The following is a 19,204-nucleotide window of genomic DNA, read 5'->3' on the forward strand; positions in this document are numbered from 1 at the left end:
GTGGGAGTTCACTCTGCTCCATAGCCCCTTTGAGAGCCTCATCGAGTTAAGAGAGCATTGGTTACATGAACACTGCTTTTTTTCTCTATTTATGTCATGGAACACTGTGAAGGGCCTCCCCTAGATTTCAATGCCCTTTTAAAATCAAAGAGCATGTGGCAATGGACCAAGCCAATAGCCCATGTCAATACAAAACAGCATGGCCCTTTGGTCCTGAGTGCCTTCAACCAGAATCCATCAGCATAAAGAACCACATTTCCAGGAAATGTGCAGGATATTTAATGGCAATCAATGTATTTCCTCCATGATTTCTGGCTGCCTCTTTTCTGTGGAATTTGGCAAGAAGATGGGAATTCAGATGCGGCTATGTATGGGGTAATTCAGCAGGCTTGGAACATCATTTTGTTCCAGTTAATTTGAGGAGGCTGTCACTTTCCTCAAGTCTGTGACAGTTAGGATGTTTGTTATTACATCTCTGCTCTCCACACCCTGTAAACTATAATAAATTTGATGAAAATGCAGATACCTCATGGACATGTTATTTTTGCTCATAAAGAGTCTTTCAGACACACTTAAATGGTTTTAAAAATGAGCCTAAAATGTCATTTTGGGGATTTGTAAGGCATTAGAGAGTTGCATCCATCTCTTTCTCCTTCCCTTCTCTCTTTCTCTTTAGAAGTGCTTAGAAAAGCGTGAGCATCTTGGGGTCAGAATATCATTATAAAGCAAATTACTACTAAAATGAGCTAAATGCTAACCTCATAGTCTTAAGGAGTCTTTTCCTTACACTGTATGTTGAACTGGTTGCTTGAAAATAACTAAATATCCGGGAGTTTTCAATCATGTAATATTTCATAGTTCTTCTGGGGACCGAGACTGAATGTGGTTACTTTGCAGAGCATGATGTTTAATCATGCGAAGTGTCTTGATGAGTACTGTTTGATGAATAATAATAATAAATAGTAATAATATCCCACAAGCATTTGCTGACTGATGCATTTAAGGACTGAAGAAACTCCTGGTTTCTTCAGTTTCACTGCTTCTCTATTTCTCCACCAGATGGCAGAAGAAGGGCCAGGATATTGACCCTGAAATATTTTTTTGATTCTTAGATATTAAATATGAGATGGTATCAAAGGTTGGAAGTGAACATTTAAGTATATTCCCATAAATTTATGTTTATTATAAAATCATAAAGCCATTTATGATTTATCATTTATTATTTCATTATAAAATATATTTCCTGCATAGAAATATCTTGAAATAAATACAGGGTGTGGAAAACTTTGGTACTGTGTCAAAGGTGAAAAGTTAAACCAGGCATTATAGACCAGGGGATGTGTTAATACTCTCTCTGATATCCTTATGAAATGGGCAGTGGGACAGGGAACCGTTATAGTGAAGGTTTTTTTACCCATCCTCCTTTTGCACATGGAAATGTAACTAGGAAAGATGTATAGATATAAAATATGGTGTTTCATCTAACGCTGCAATGGCTCTGGGCCTTATAAAAATTGCATTCTCTGCCAGGCGCAGTGACTCACGCCTGTAATCCCAGCACTTTGGGAGGCCAAGGCAGACGGATCACGAGGTCAGGAGTTCAAGACCAAACTGGCCACAATGGTGAAACCCCATCTCTACTAAAAATACAAAAATTAGCTGGGCATGGTGACCAGTGCCTGTAATCCCAGCTACCTGGGAAGCTGAGGCAGGAGAATCATTTGAACCCGGGAGGCAGAGGTTGCAGTGAGCTGAGATTGCGCCATTGTACTCTAGCCTAGGTTACAGGGCGAGCTTCCATCTCAAAAAACAAAAACAAAAGCAAACAGAATTGCATTCTGTACTCCTACCCAGTGTTATTTTGGGATAAACTCTTAAAATTTATCTCACAGGGTAAAGTGTGTGAGAAAATTAAAAGGGGTAGTCAGGGACCTGAGGGCCATCAGCCAACACAAAGAAGAGTCTGAATTTTAGAGCTGGTGAATGTTTAACATCTTGGCATTGTTAAGGGTTGCCTAAGTTTATTTAGTAAGCTCCTAAATAAATGGAGAAAAATGTTTTATTACTCTCATATAAATGGATTTAAAAGAGAGATCTAAAAAAGACAGTTTCAGCCAGAAAACAACTTCATTCATATTCTCATTGGCACGTCTCTCATCCATATCTAAAAACCAAAGCACTTCTCATGTATTTACATAGTCTGTCTTTTGAGATAAATGGTCATTAAATGACAATTTAGAAAGAAAAGGAGTGAGGTGAAAGAGATTGTTTTAAGAATACCCTTTTTAGGCAATAACCTGAATACTAGGAATGAAAAATTAATTTTAAGACAGTGGTTTTAAGATTTCTTAATCCATATTTGAGAAGTATATTTTAGGAAGTATATACACACTTATGATATTTTACTGCACACCCTCTGGGTTTTCTGAGGCCCTGGCTTAACCCTTTTCTAGTTGCCATGACAACGAGGACACAAATACAACATCCATACCGTGAGCTGGATCTATGAGGAAGAATTTCCAACTGTATGCATAGTATGTGTATTTGACCCAAGCTTTTCAGAAAGAATTTAACACAATTTTAAATGTAGTAAATTGTCTGTGTGAGTCATACAATGGAAATAGTGTATGCAGCTAGGAAAATGTAGTCTCATAAATGAACCAAGGGAAAAATAACGTTGGAACCCTGTTCTCTCTAAAACCTCCATCTTGCCTTCCCTCATCTTTCTTCCTGATGTAAAGAATGTCATAGAAAACTTGAAGAAAATCATTCTAAGCTTTTATTTTTTTTTCTTTTTAAAATCCAAGCCTAAAATAAATGATTTATTTTCAAGTAAATCATAAATCTATAATCTGAGACATTGGTCTTGCAAAAACACTTCAACGCTTCCAACTACTGGCTGTAAACTGCTTTTCTAAAAACCCTCCTAAATGTTCACTCTGCATTCTGAAAAAAGAAAACAAACTGAAATTTCATCGTCATTTTCTCTGATTCCTAACTAAGGTGCTTCTCACACAGAATCTCCCGAAAGCAGAGATGGATGCGTAGACTCTACAATGGAGAAAGGAGCGGTCCATTCCCTAAGTTCCATTCTGGACACTGAATAGCATCTTGGGAGAAACCAAAATGGGATCCCACTCTAGGTAAGACATGATAACACCAGCAGTGAGATTCCTGTGGATAGGGGAGTTTTCTTGGGCAGGGGTGAAGAGACACAGAAGAAAAGCAGGGAAATGTGAATGCTAGGGATACAAAGAGAAGTCCCAGCAGGGAGCCTCACACAGATGCTTAATAAATGCTTTTTGATTTGACTGAATGATCAAAGTGTGGTGTCAGCGTCAAGCAGTCTTAGCACCATCGCCTATGAATGCCTTTGCAATCCACATGTCGATTTATCTGGGGGTAGGGGTCAGGCTGTCGGAAGGGATGCTGTGCCCTTGCTTGATGTGAGTGGGCAGCCAGGGCCAGCCGTGGGAAGGGATTGAATCGTGGCGTCCTGTTCTTGCGACAGCCACATTCCTCATCGGAAGCTTGTGCTGTGCGTTTGTCCTGCGAGCGAGAGCAGTCTGGGTGCATTTTTGAGATTCTGTGGGAATTACTGCAACTCAGACCCTCGGTTTTCTGATGTCCAAAAGGAGGGCGATAGTAAACAAGTAATAAGTAATAGTATTTGTTTATGTACATAGCTTAACTCATAAAATTGTGTGATGATAAAATAAACTTTAAGCAGCAGATGTAAAAAGAGAAGGTCCTTTTCATCAGAGTGTCCTGCTAGAATCCTTTTAGGAGGCAGGAGGCAGCATAACTGAATGGAAAGAATGTTGGCATGACAGGCCAGAGAAACAAATTCATCTCCCAGTTGAGCATAAACAGTTGTGAGACCTTGAACCTCTCAGCCTTTCTGAGTTCCAGCTTTCTCATCTGCAAATTTAAGGTGGTGGTCTAGAAGATCTTCCACTTCATATTTTATTATCATACAGAGAATTAAGAAAGGAACTGAGAGCCTAGTTTCCCTGGGGAGGTCAGTTTTACTTCTGAGGCCCTCAGATAGCCCTCTAGACATCTCGCTAAAGGACAGAGGCATTTATATTCACATTTTCCAGTTGTATTTGGGAAATTGGAGTAAGGACCAATACATTTCACATGCCCAGAAGCACAACCCAGGTTAGGAAGGAGTGGAAGGCACTGCCTTACAGCAAACATCCACCTTATCTCAACCCCTAACCTGTCCTGGTCACATACCTGTGTCTAGATGAGCCATTAGGGATGGCCAGTGACCAAATAGCATGTGCAAAAGGAGTGGGTACTGGTGGGTAATGGGGAGGGGAAAGAGAGAAAAGACTTTTCTGGACCCATGGTAAATATGATTTCCTTGGTACTGAATGGAAAAGAATAAGCATTATTTTTGATAACTCAAGTCCAATTTTCAAGAGTTTCAACAATTTCAGTGGGAAAAAGTATGCATATGCATATGTGTATGTAATGTGTGTATATATGTGTATATATGCATATACATGCACAGACATGTGTACACACAACACATAAATACCTACGTGCACAAAGCATAAATGTACACACATACACCTGTATGTTTATAAATTTATATTAAGAATCTTAGGAAGGGCCTCATCTTCTCACCAGTGGTCTCTTCTCTCTGTTTCTACATCTTAGTCTCTCCCCATAAGGCACATACCCAGTGAAATTCACACTGAAATGTACAGAACTCTCTTCTAGATATTATTCTTGGTGCAAACACTCCCTTAGTCCATACCCCTGCCCTTGTGCCCCCACCATCATAAAAAACAGGGACAGGACTTGAGAATTCTAACAGTTTGGGAAACTGTAAATGCCCACACTTTTACATTTGCCACTGTTTCCATGACAAATTTTTTTCTCAGGAGAAAAGAACATTTCTAAAAGATCAAAATTAAATCACTTTGAAGACTCAAAAAAGGATGGTGACTCTGGGAAAGTATTAACATGAAATAACACTATTTGTATCGAAAATCATTTATGCCATTTATAAAATTCTCCCTGCACTTCAAATTTGCTAAGTTTAAGTTCAGTCTTCTTCTTGTGTGTTTCTTGCCATTGGCACAGAATACAAAAGGGAGAATAGCTTTTGAACTCTTTGGTGATGCAACAAAATCTGATTTCATTAATGAGGATCATTGCTGAGTGAGGTATTTTGTGCTGAAAAAGTAATTGCTAGTTTGACATAGAGAAGCCATATCTATATCTACACAAATGCGTATATAGAATGAGTAATATACAGATGTGTGTATTTATGTATATCTGTGTGGATAGATTGATGGATGGATAGACTAATCCCCATTCAGACAAAAGTCCTCTTTGTCTTGCCCATATTATTCTTCAGTTATGTACAAAAGGATTTTACTATCATCAATCTACTTGCCAATTATTTCTATGTTTTATGATCAGTTTTGGTTTTCTTCCAAGAAACTGTTGTGAAATGGTATGTGATAAATGCTATATAAGCAGATATTACTTATCAGCCTGGAGAGACAGGATTGGATATTTTTAGGAAATCTCATTGAGAATACATAGGCCACCACCACCATCTCACACACACACACACACACACACACACAAAATATATATATATACCACTTTAACAGCAACAGCAAAAATAACTGCCCTTTCCCAAGTCCTCATCTCGTATTTCTCTTCCTGACCTTCCACTGAAACAATAAGATAACATTCTTATGGAATGGGACTCCCACTCGTGGCCATACCTTTATAGAGGGCATCAACAACCGTGAATGAGTTCATCACAGTTTCTGGGCTCTGACAGAGAGGGACCAATAACCTGCTACTGTCAACCAAAACGCATCTGAGACAGGTCTAAATCAATGCAGAAGTTTACTTTGCCAGGACAGGACCAGGAAAAAAGAACACAGAACCACAGAAACAGTCTATGATCTGTGCCTTTTTCTAGAGATGATTTTGAGGGTTTCAATATTTAAAGGAGGACAGTGGGCAGGAGGGGAAAGAGGAAGGGAATAGATGTTCACATTGCTGAATCCACATATTGCAAGAGATAAAGAGCAGGTAGGAGAATAGTCAATTATATATTTATTTTACATTCAGTCAGTTGAGATAAAGTGAACATAGAGTAGCTACCTGTGGAGATGTTTAGCCTTTTATCTGTAGCTGTCTGCTTAGGAACAAAAGGAAAGGCAGTTTCTTGCATGACTCAGCTTTCAGCTTAATTTTTTTCTTTTTGGCCTAGTGAAAGTGTTTACTTTCCTTTCACACTATGAACCACTAAGTATCTGAAAGGAAAGGGGTGGGGATCCCAGCTACTCGAGAGGCTGAGGCATGAGAATCACTTGAACCTGGGAGGCGGAGATTGCAGTGAGCCGAGATCGCACCATTGCACTCCAGCTTGGGTGACAGAGTAAGACTCTGTCTCAAAAAGAAAAAAGAAAAAGAAAGGGGCAGGGATAGGTCAAGAGAAAAAAAAAAAATGCTTGTGTGGGGAGAGCAATGAAGTAAGAAAAGAGAGAGAGTTAAAGAAAAACTTCGTATTATCTCATGGAGTCTAACAGAAATTGAATTCAAACCTTGGCTCTTTCATTTAGTGTTTGTTCTGTATACTTAAACCAGTTGCCTAATCTCTATGATCCTTAGGTATTTATCTGTAAAAATAAACGTAAATTACAGGCTCATGCCTGTAATCCCAGCACTTTGGGAGGTCAAGGCGGGAGGATCACCTGAGGTCAGGGGTTCCAGACCAGCCTGGCCAACATAGCAAAACCCTGTCTTTACTGAAAATACAAAAATTAGCTGGGCATGGTGGCACACGCCTGTGATCCCAGCTACTCATGAGGCTGAGGCAGGAGAATCGCTTGAACCCAGGAGGTGGAGATTACAGTGAGCCAAGATTGTGCCACTGCACTCCAGCCTGGGTGACAGAGTGAGATTCCATCTCAAAAAACAATTATAAAAATAATAAAAATATCTATATTACCATATTGTTTTAAGGATTATGTTAAACTATGTAATAAATATAAAACATATAGTACAATTCCTTTCAAAATAATTATAACTTTCATCAATTTATAATTTCCTAAGGATAATCACTATGCCCATATAACTATGGAAAAATTTTTGAAACATTTCTGGTTTGAGGGATGATAATTAAATGAATTTTATTCTAAGAAAATAATTAAACATCTGAAGGGAAACTATCTACAAAACAATGCTTAACATAAATAACCAACAATGAAGAAACAAAAAAATAAATTACAGCAGATTTGTGTTCCAATGGACACACTTTAGAGAGATACACTAATGCAAATGGTAACCAGAAGAAAGCTGAAATTATTGCATTAATATCAGACAAAATAGATTTTCAGACAAAAAATATTTCTAGAGACAAAGAGAGACATTTAATAACAACAAAGAGATCAATACATCAAGAAAATGAAACAATTATAAATGTGTAGTTTATAATACATAATTTATACAAAGCCCCAAAGTGCATGAAACAAAAACTGACAGAATTGGTAGTAGAAACAGTTGGAGTTATAGTTGGCATTATAGTTTGGAATTATAGTTGGAGATTTACATATTCCTCTCTCATTAACTGATAAGGCAACTAGAAAGATTTAAACAACAGTATCAATCAACTTGATCTAATTGACATATATGAGGTGCTCTACCACCAACAGCAGAACGTATATTCTTTTCAAGTACACATGGAAAAAATTCTAATATAGATTTTATGCTAGGCCATAAAGCAAGTAATAATAAATTTAAGAGATCATTAACATTTTTAAATTAAAATATAATTAAGTATGATTACGTGGGATTCATTCCAGAAATGCAAGAATAGTTTAATATATGAGAAATCAATAAATGCAATACATCACATTAACAGAAAGAAAGACAAAAACCGTAAAATCATTTTAATGGAAACAGAAAAAACATTTGACAGAATTCAACATTCCTTCATGATAAAAACTCTCGACAAATTAAGTATAGAAGATATGTACCTCAACACCATAAAGACCTATTCAGGATGAGCCTGGAGTATCTTATAGTGCAAGAAAGTAAGGAAGTGTCCAAAATACAAAAGCAAACATAAAGCAAACAAAACCCGACAGTGAGGAAGGTATTACAAAGGAATACAGGAGCTAACTGAAGGAAGGGTCCCAATGGCCAAAGCTGGAAAATTTTGAGGAAAAAATTAAATAAAGTAGTATGGGATTATAATTCAATATATAAATGTCCATGAGTCCATAATGATATAAATAAAGAAATAAATGGAGTAAAAGGGACAAATCTCCCATACAGAACAATTTCGACTAATTCATGTGGATACACCACCTTCAAAGAGGTGAGACGGTGTGGTCTGCCCACAGTCACTTCCTTCAGAAAACAGGGAATAAAAGAATATCTTTCCATTGGAGAAACCTGCTGGACACCACCTCAGCCAGGTGATCAAAGTCAACAACAGTGGTAAGTCATGTTCATCGAATGTATCCCTGACATGAGGAAAATGGTATTTTACCTCTGTGTTCTTCCTCTCCCAAACCTGTAACTCCAGATTAATCATGAGGAAAGCAACAGACAATTCCCAATGAAAGGACATTCAAAAAAATGCCTCAAAATTGTCAAGGTCATCGGAAATGAAAAACATGAGAAACTGTCTCAGCCTAAGAAGACACAACTAGTAAATACCATGTGGCATCCCAGATGAGATGCTGGAATAGAAAAAGGATGTTAGGTGAAATCTAAGGAAATCTGAATAAAGTAGGAACTGAAATTAATAATAATGTGTCAACATTGGTGAATTAATTGCAGCAAATGTGCCTTAACGTAAGATGCTAATAACAAAGGAGACAGAGCATGGGGCATAAGAACTGTCTTTGCAAGTTTTCTGTAAGTCTAAGACCATTCTAAAAAATCAAGTTTTTTTTTAAAAAATACTTCTCTTTCCTGTAATAATGTAAGACAGATTAGGGGAGAACCATATAACAAAGTCTAGAATCAATTGAAGTGGCATCATAAAGCTAAATTCCAGAAAAAGGTGACCATCTGGCTTCGTGGAACCCAAATGTGCTGGCTTAGTGCTAAAGTGGCAGCCAGGAAGGGTTTAAATGGTGTTATCATTAATACATATTTGGCAGCAGGAATTTCCATTATTAGCAGCTGAAAAAACATGCCATGGAACATTTGAACAGAACTGTACAGGAAAATACAAACTCTCCCAACTTTGCTCTCTTTATGCAGCTGACATCTCCTGAGAAACAAAGAGCCAAGTTTTTCTTTTCAGAGCCTGCAAGATTTATTTCTTTTAGAAAAATCTACCTTTAATTACTGTAGAATGCTCCCTGATGCTCAAAGACTACTGAGCTCATTGGATGCCTATGGACTAAGAACTGGGCTTTGTTATTATTATTTAGAAAACAAACAGGTTCAGAGAGGGTCAGTGATTTGCTCTGAATTCACATCTGGTAAGTTGCGGAACTGGAACTTGAACCTAGGTCTTTCAAATAAAAACTGAATGTCCTTTATACAACTAAAAATGACTCGAGACATCTTTTTGTCCTGTTGTTTGGCTTATGTTAGTGGACATCAGACACCCAAAACAAAAATGTCACCTTCTGATGAGTGAAGGCAACAAGGTGGGCTTTGGCCTTCCCAATGGGTATTGACACTAACAAACCAGAAAATTCTTCTGAGCAACACTGAGCCTCAGTTTTATCATTTATTTTCTTCTTTCAATTTGTCCCTCAAATGCTTTCACCATCTCTGTTTCTTGTATTAATCTGATCATTTTTGTTTTTGATTCCTGCACAGCTGGTGAAGTCACTCTTCACCTTATTTGGTTCTCCTTCTACACTGCATTTCAGCTTTAATCACCTCTCTCATCTGCCTGATGCTGAGACCCTAGTCCCTGTTCCTGTTTGCCTTGGTCTTGACCACATGACAAAGAGTATTAGACTATCAGACAATACCCAATGCTATTTTGAATCGAAAATCTGCACTATTTTCAAAAGTTCACTGGGAAACTGGAGTACTTGATAATTCAGTTATTAAGAACATCTAATTCTACCTCATCTCTCTTCTGTGGGGGATAAGATTTAATATGTATCACTTCTAATAAAAGGAAATGAGGAATTGGGTCATTCTTTTCAATTTCACAGTAATATTTCACTGACCTCTAAAAATACCTCCTATTAAAATGTATAGAAACCAATTCTTGGGCAGAGCTCAGACTTGAATAGATGCAAAGAATAATACTGCACATTAGAAGAAGAAATCTCTTCCGAATAGGACCTTAGGTTTTAACAATCCAACCAACTTAGAAACAATGGGACACTTTGAAATGTACTTAGATCTCTGTCAGTGAGTTTTCCAAAGAAAGTCAGGGCCACTTTTATTGGGGATGTTGTCAAAGAGATTCGTATTTTACATGTTGGGGTGAAGGGCCTGGGGAAATGTTGTGGATCACTTTGAAATTAGTTTTTTAAACCTACATATAAAATGACATTTTATATTGAGTCACTCTAGCCTATTAAAACTCATCTCAACTTTTGTTACCAGAGTGCAATTTTCCTTGTGCAGCACTTTGCGAATTCTCACTGCCCTCTGCTAATAATTCTGAATTCGAATCTATATCCTCTTAGAGAGAGTGAGACCTTTGCACTTCTAAAGATTGCAGAGCCAGTGGCTTTGTCTCCATGTGACTGTGCACTGAAGGGTAATGTTCTCATGCCTCAAGGGGCAGCCAGATAGCCTGGGGAAGAGCAATGGAATAGAGCACGCTGGGAGAGCCAAGGCCTGAAATTAGGGAGTAGGGAGAAATGTTGGCTACAGGCCCTGAGAAGTATAGTCTAGCAGATAGAATGCTGTATCCAAGGGTAGGGAAATAGATATGGGGGCAGGGCGTGGGAGGTGGAGAGAATGTGTTGGAAGCAAAGATCTCAGAGCAATGTAGTAGGAAAATTATGAAAGACAACCAGAGAAAAGTAATGAAGACTGAAGGATAGAGTAATAGTCAGGTGTTTCATGAAAGGGCTGTATATGTAAAGCAACCCCCAAAATGCAGAAGGAACTTAATAACCAAAGAAGGAGGCACACAAGTCCTGCTTGCATTATAGAGAGATTTTATTGGGGAATTTACAGACAGAAGTATGGTCTTCGGTAGACGCAAGTCAGGTAAATTTCCTCACCATTACTCCCAGACCCAGGGATTATATACCCTAGGAAAAGGGTACACATACTTCAGAGGGAATAGGAAGGAATTTGATCTAAGGGTAGGATTTATGGGTAGTATGAGTTTATGAAGGTTGATTTGATCTAAGGACAGGATTTATGGTAACTATGTGCTCTTACACAGGAAGCAGAGATAAATTGGAAATCTCAGATTCAATCCTGGAAAGGGGGTTAATCAGAAGTCATTATGGCAGATTCGCTTCCAAGATGGAGTCACTTTAACCTTCACATCAGGAGTCTAGGAAGACAGAAAATAAGCACGTAGCAGAGTTTCACCATCTATGCTGGGCTTAAAAAAATAAGACTGATCCCGGATTAGTCCTTGTGGCCAAAGAACAAAGAAGTGGGCAGGCAAGAATGAGGCAAGACTCAGTACAAGAGACAATGCCAAGGCCCGGCGCAGTGGCTCACGCCTGTAATGCCAGCACTTTGGGAGGCCGAGGCGGGCAGATTACCTGAAGTCTGGAGTTCGAGACCAGCCTGGCCAATGCAGTGAAACCCCTTCTCTACTAAAAATACAAAAATTAGCTGGACATGGTGGCGCATGTCTGTAATCCCAGCTACTCAGGAGCTAAGGCAGGAGAATTGTTTGAACCTGGGAGGCGGAGGTTGCAGTGAGCCAAGATCATGCCACTGCCTTCTAGCCTGGGCATCAAAAAAAAAAAAAAAAAAAAAAAAGCGAGAGAGAGAGACAATGCCAATGGCCAGAGAGCAAAACAGGGGTTATCAGGGACTAGGGGTATTATGGAGTGGGGAAAATGAGGAGTAGCTTAATGGGTTCAGAGCTCAAGTATGGGATGATGAATAGCTTCTAGGGATGGAGTGATGATTGCATAGCAGTGTAAATGTACTTAGTGCCACTCTACTACACACTTAAAAATGGTCAAAATGGTAAATTTTAGATTATGTATATTTAACACAAAAAAAATTTAATGAATTTTTTTAAAAAGAGAGACAGTGGCAGCATCAGATTTCCATCATGGAAACTCAGGTACTAGCAACAACAGAGAAGCCCGATTCTCAAAACTGGCATGTGAGGTGGAGACTAGATCTTGGGTGACAGAAGGGACTGTGTGCAATGCTGAGCTCAAGGTCAGAATTGACCAGAGGTACCTCTGACTGTGTGCAGAGATTTAGGGGGTGTGCTGGAACACTTGACTGCTGCTTAAACCTGGGAAATGACTGAGTCTGAAAGTGGGCTTAAGTAGCCTCAGCTATGGAAGTCAAGGAAGCCTAAAAAGGCTGGTTATTGGGCAAGACTAATACATGTTGGTTCTTTGTAATCTCATTTTCCTCACCCAGGACTCATGTTGAGGAGGACAACAAAAAAATCAGCCCTGAGACAAACCAGCTCCCACTGAAGGAAATAATTTGACCATGAACAGAGTGGAAACAGGATATAGAGCTCCCAATATTTTAGGCCAACTCACTAACTAGTAGACAATTCTTCCTTTTAAAGAATTCTATGCCTTTTCACTAATGAATTCATGTCCCTATGGAGTCACAAAGGATGAGAATTTAGCCCAAATGTATACTTAAATTGGATCGCCTTTTAAGAATGCTTTAAAAAATAAAATGCAGCCACCTGTGACATATTAAGACTGTTAATGTACTCATTGACATAAATACCTGAAGGGTTTTCATAACAGCTGGAACATGGCTCAAAGATCTTTTGTATTTGATTTTTAATGTACTTCCAAAGTGACTTCATAAAATTGCAACCACTACCACCAGTGGGATTGAGGTTTTGTTTAACTCCTTGAGTCCTCATCTTCCACTGCTATTGATGCCAGTGAATCCCATTACTGCTCACTCTAAACATCTTGAAGATAAAAACCACACTCCAAATACATTATCAATGGAGAGACAAGACAGGTAATCAAGACCTACATGTCCCTGGCCACAACAACTGTCATAAAATAGCATTTTCTTGGCTCTGCCCTCACTTCCTCTGTAGAATCCATAGTCCCTTCAAATTCTTACCACGTGGGTCTTAGCAAGGCCTAAATTCCTCCCATATGGCACCACTCAAGGGCTCAGGCAATAAACCTCCTCAACTGTGACTGGATCCCAGACAGTCCAGCCTACTGTGGGGCTGCGTCCATCTCATCTCTGCCAGAGGTGACAGCTTGGCCTCTACTGCCCACTAGACAACCTGTTAACTGTCGACGTCCATGCCAAAGCTGATGGTGACTGAGGCAGAAGGAACTGATGTCTGAGCCACGACAGCCAGTTGTGACAGACCCTATACCACTCCTAGGGCCGCCCTTCCATTTCATCTCCAACCCATTGTCCTTGAGTTTGGTTCAATCATTCTTCTATTTGTTCAGTCAACACATGTTTATTAAACATCTATTATGTGCTGAGCACTCATAGGTTGATGATGTAGAGGCTATGTGCAAAGGAAGCATATTGGAGCTTACATTCCAGTGTGCAGACCAACAGTAACAGGTGAACAAATTAATAAATGTGTAACTACTTAAGTGAAGTGCTAAGAAAGTAATAGTCAAGGTGCTGTGATCAGGAATAAGAGCTGATGGAGTGGTCAGGAGTGGGCCTTCTTCAGGAAATAACATTTAAATTGAGACCCAAAGGGTGAGAAGGAAACAACCATTTAAAGAGCTGGGGAAAGAGTTTCACAGGCAAGGGGAGTACAAGGAAGAAAAACACATGGGCCATTCAAAGACCTAAAATAAAGCTGCAGTGGGTGTAGCTAGAGCCAAGTGAGAGAGGCAGAATGGGAGGAGGCTGGGTTGAGCAGTAAGGTGGAGCAGGCTATGTTTGACTTCTGTAGGTTGAACCTGAGAAGCCATTAAATAGAAAGGGAATGAACAGTTTTGTTTTCACTTTGTAAAAAAATGTAAAGTTCATCTTGACTGCTGTGTGGAGAGTAGATTGGAAGAGAGCAGGAAGGGAAATGGGAAAGTTATTTGTAATAATTCAGGTGAGAAATGATGATGGCTTAAAGTAGGACAGCAGCAGTGGAGATGAACATAAGTAAACGAGAGATGCATTTTGAAATAGGAAGGATTTGCTGATAGATTCAATATAGAGGTGTGGTAAGGGAGAAGAAGAATCAAGATGACTACCAAGTTTCTGGCTTGAGCAACCTGATGGATGATGATGCATTTACTGAGATCAAGAAGATAAAAGCGGCGAGGAAATCAAAAGTCTGCAACATACTAGGTTTGTTATGCTTATAAGACACTGCAGTGAAACCCTGAGTAGGCATTTGTATACACTCATTCGTTCACTTATACTTTTGAGTCTCTACTATGTTTAGGAACTGAGCCTAATTCTAGGGGTAGAGCAGTAAGCATAACAAAGATGATCTTTGACCTTAGGAAGTTTACAAACAAGCAGGTAGGACAAACATTGGACAAGTAACTAAGCATGATATAGGTACCAGTGTAGAAATTGGAGCTAGGGGGTAGGCAAGGGAGGAAGAAAATGGAGGCTGACAGTCTGAGTGGCTAGCAGAAGTTTCCTAAGGAAGTTTCCTAAGACACTTAGCTCTGAAATATGAACGAAATTAGCTCAGTAAAGAGGTGGAAGCAGAGTTTCAGGCAGAACATGTGCAGAGCATGTGTAGAGGCCTGGAGGCAGGAGAGATTAGGTTTTTCCAGGAACAAGTCTTATAGAACTAATTCTTTCCCAGAATGTTCTCAGTCCTCACGGAATTCCCGTTAGCAGGCTAGTTCCATTCATCCTCCAGACATGCTGGAGTGGCCAGAGGGTCAACACAGCTTGCACTCTAGCCAGGACTCCTGCTATACTGTGTCTAAAAGATTCTTTCAGTATAGCAGGACTCCTGCTATGCTGTGTCTACAGTTCATTCTTTCAATTGACAATTCCTTGCGAACCTGACTATGGATCATGGACGTCTACATCAGCAGTCCCCAACCTTTTTGACAATAGGGACCTGTTTCATGGAAGACAATTTTTCCATGGATTGGGGTGGGGAGGGAGAGGTGGTTTGGGGATGAAACTGTTCCACCTAAGATCATCAATCATTAGATTCTCATGAGGAGCAGGCAACCTAGACCTCTCACATGCACAGTTCACAATAGGGTTTGTGCTCCTATGAGAATCTAAGGCCACTGCTGATCTGACAGGAGGCAGAACTCTGGCAGTGATGCTCGCTTGCCCACTGCTCACCTCCTGCTGTGCAGCCTGGTTCCTAACAGGCCACGGGCTAGTACCAGTCTGCAGGCCTGGGGGTTGGGGACCCCTGCTCTAGATAAACTTCTTGCCTCTCAGAAAGAACTTGTCACTTAGTGGAGAATGAAGAGTGTTATACTAAAGGTATGTCTCAAGAACCATGGGGAGATTGAAGAAGGCATGACTGGCTCTCCCTGGAGCCACAAAGGAGACATCACAGAAAAGGAGGGAGAAAGAAACAAATGGCAACACTGACACTGGTTGAGCACTTGGGATCGATATGTGCATCTGGGAAATGGGAAGCCATTTGGGAGAATGAACCATTCTTAGAACGCAGTTTACCCAATGAATATAATTTCCTCCCTTGCATACGTGATCTTCCTCCTTAGCACTGAGAAGATTTCTCTGCATTTGGTAATAGCTATGATTTTGCAACTGGCAGGTTTTTTCAAGGAGAGACCCTAGTATGGAAGGCTTATGAAACAATCCAATACTTGTGGTCCTATGAGTAAAGGAGGGAGAACCCCCTAGGAGTCAAGCTGAAGGCCACAATGCTTTATTTCCACCTGCCAAGTTTCCATCACCTTTGCAGGTAGTCCTGAGATAACTAGGATAGAAACCCTCTCCTTACCAGTAAAGACAAGCCATCCACTTAGCAGTCCCTCTGTTCCATCCTCCAGAAAGACACAAGGCCTTTTGTAGCTCTCCATACTTCCTACTCCCCCACTCCCAATACCAATATTGGAGCATCTGCCATTTGGAAACTCTCAAGCACAGCCTTCCTTCAGGACTGGCTCAAAAAATCATTTTGCTTTTGGCATTTTTAATTAAAGTGGCATTGCATAAAAACAGATGAAAACATCTCAATAACTCAAACTTATTAGAAAATGGAGAAGAGAAGAGAGAGAAAAAAAGTGAGAGTGGGAAGAATCCTAGAAAGGAAATGAATCTATGTGAGAAACTATTTCCCAATGAACTCCCATGCTAATCACAGCCTCCAGACGTCAGTAGCAGAGGCTACAGCAGAGTGATAATTAGAAACCAAGCAATCTTTCTGAAAGAAGTACAAGATGGAACATTATTAGGTAAAGTGGCATTTTTCCTTTTTTTTTTTTTACCCAAGAAGTGTGCTGCTGTTCCTTAATAACTTTGAAAAGCAAGAACATTTAACACAAAGGCAGTGTGTCAGGAGTAGCAAAAAACTCAAGGATGGGCTTTTCCTTGTCTCTCCTGGGAAGAGTCAAGTCATTTGGTCACATACAATTAAAACACCCCAGTGTTGCCAGGGGTGAGGGGTGAGGAGAGAGGGATGAACAGGGAACGCACAGGGACTACTTAGGGCAGTGAAACTATCATGTATAAAACTATAATGGTGGATACACGGCATTGTGCATTTGTCAAAATCCCCAGGATGTAAACTCAATGTGTGAACCCTAATACAGACTATGAACTTTATTTAATAATAATGTTATTTAATAATATTAGTTCATAACTTAAAACAAATATATCAGACTACTGCAACATGTTAATAACAGGGGACGCTAGGGGAAGGAGAGGGAGTATATGGGAATTCTTGAGCTTTCTATTCAATTTTTCTGCAAATCTAAACCTGCTCTAAGAAATCAAGTCTATTAATTAAGAACAATTTAAAATACTTCAAAGTTAATTGCTCAACTTGATCTCTTCCTTCATTTCATATTAGACTTGATGAAATATGTAGATATCATTTAAAGTCATTGTCTGAACGAGATCATCAAGGGAATGAATCTGGATGAAGAGGAGTTTGAGGACTTGCCCCAGTGCACTCCCATATTCAGAAATCAGAAAAAAAGAGGATCCTCAGAGGAGACTAAGTAGAAGCAGCCTGTGAAATCTGAGACAATCTGGGTAATTTTGTGTCCCCGTCGTCAATTAAAGACTTGTCAGAGTGGGGAATCAAATACTACTCAATGAGATAAGGATGTAGAGTTGACTGCTGGGTTTGGTACCTTTGATATGAACAATTTTAGAGGAGTGGTGGACACAGTGTCCCAACTGGAGAAGATTTAAGAGAAATTAATGGAGACAGAGTAGGGAAAACAAGCCTAGAAATCTCAAGTTTCTTTATAAAGGGAAATGGAGGGATAGTGAGAAAGTCAATGTTTTGCCAGCCTTCATAATAGAAGAGGAAGGGGCAAGGAAGTTAAGAAGGAGACTGAATGATTTTAATTGTGGGCTCTGGATTCTAAACCAGTAAGGAGCTAAGTTGAGGACATGAAGAAGAGGGTGAGGTAGGCTCAATAAAGTAAAGGCTCTTATTTCTGAATAACCTTTAAAGTTGTGGTACAAGAAATAGCATGCTGATCAGTGTCAAGGTCATTGTGCCACAATTAATTTTTGAGCTTCTAAGCACTGATGACAAAGGACCAAGCCTACAGTGAGGTCTCATTGTATTCAAATGATAAATGGAATACAAATTATAATTACAAAGACTACCCACAGTTTGATTTCCTTCTTTCTCAACCTCATAGTTTTTAATTGTTTCATTTCCTCATGAGAAATTTCTAATAGCTCTTGGTATAATTATTATGAGTTATTTTAATGAAATCATTATCTCACTCTTTTCTGGTTTCACATGACTCTTCTAATATAAAAATTGAAAGTTTCCTTCTGAAAAAAATGAGGCAAATTGTCCTCCGTGTAAATTATTACACATCAATAAATAACCAAATATATATTATTATTCTGGAGGTTTTGAGAAGGAAGTGACAGGAATACCAATTACTTATTAAGAGTTTCTTCATGCCTATCATTTTGCTAGGAGATTGCTCATCTGTGCAACAGCTTCACAATGTAGGTATTACTATTATTCTCATTTCACAAATGAAGAAGGAAAGACTTAGGCCGTATGACTAAGAACACATAGCTAAGAAGTGACAAAATCTGGCAATTAGAACTCCAGACACAAGGATGCCAAGATTCCTTCTCATTTCTTGACTCTCTCTTTGGATTTCTTCCGTGCACTTTCTGGTATCACCTGCTTTGTGAACTGCAGCACCACTCCCTCGTGGTTTAACATTTTTGTTGTGGGAACACAAGTTAATAGTTTTCTGTAGGTTGACAACCCAATTAAAACCCCAGAGGTTGTGTTTGTTCATTTCTTCCGTCATTCACTCACTGTACATAACTACCCTTAGTATAAATTGGGCACAGAATATCACTTTTCTGTGAACGCTACCATGTGGTACTGACTCTCACCATGACGGATGCACCGCTGATTTTTCAATAGTTAAGGAAGAGGGGCTACTCAGTTCTGCCACTTTATTTTCAAAACCTCAGCAGACACAGAATGATTATTATCACCTGATTCTCAGTCAACATCTCATTTTACAAAATTATGCTGATCATAGTGCTACTTGATAAACAGTCATATTTTTAGAATGAAAAAGATATTTTCTAAAAATAAATGAACTGTGAATGGTTCTCTTTCTCCTACAGACACCCACACCGACATTGAAGAGCTTTTTTTTTTTTTTTCCAGTACCTTTCCCTTTGGTTTCAACTAACAACTTGCTGGTAATATGATCTCTTGGTTTGTTTCTTCCCTCCTACCGTTTGGTTTCTAGAGTGACCACATTGTAGTCGTCTATTAAAAATGCAGTTGTCAAATAATAGGCATCCTAACTTCAGATTGTTATTTGACATGGAAGAAATATAAGATCTTTCGATCTTTAAATAAAATTTTAATCAAAATTATATTTAGAATTAAAAGAAATTTAAAAGCACAGTTCATCCACATTTTTAAGAATCAGAG

At 39.1% G+C, this 19,204-nt stretch overlaps 1 protein-coding gene across 8 annotated transcripts in view; it reads left to right on the forward strand.

The window, feature by feature from the left end:
* Window positions 1-19,204, forward strand: part of LACC1 (laccase domain containing 1) — a 262,237-nt gene that overhangs the window by 164,445 nt on the left and 78,588 nt on the right. For 2 of the 8 annotated variants that reach the window (XR_012092073.1, XR_012092074.1), the window contains 2 exons: window positions 3,019-3,143; window positions 8,323-10,550. The gene's annotated coding sequence lies outside the window, so the exon portion shown is untranslated. Of the gene's footprint in view, window positions 1-3,018; window positions 3,144-8,322; window positions 10,555-19,204 lie in introns of those variants that run through there. The other 6 variants (XR_012092075.1, XR_012092079.1, XR_012092077.1 and 3 more) reach the window with 5 other exon arrangements.

The sequence above is a fragment of the Chlorocebus sabaeus genome, chromosome 3 (assembly GCF_047675955.1).
Source record: "Chlorocebus sabaeus isolate Y175 chromosome 3, mChlSab1.0.hap1, whole genome shotgun sequence".
Lineage (NCBI taxonomy): Eukaryota > Metazoa > Chordata > Mammalia > Primates > Cercopithecidae > Chlorocebus > Chlorocebus sabaeus.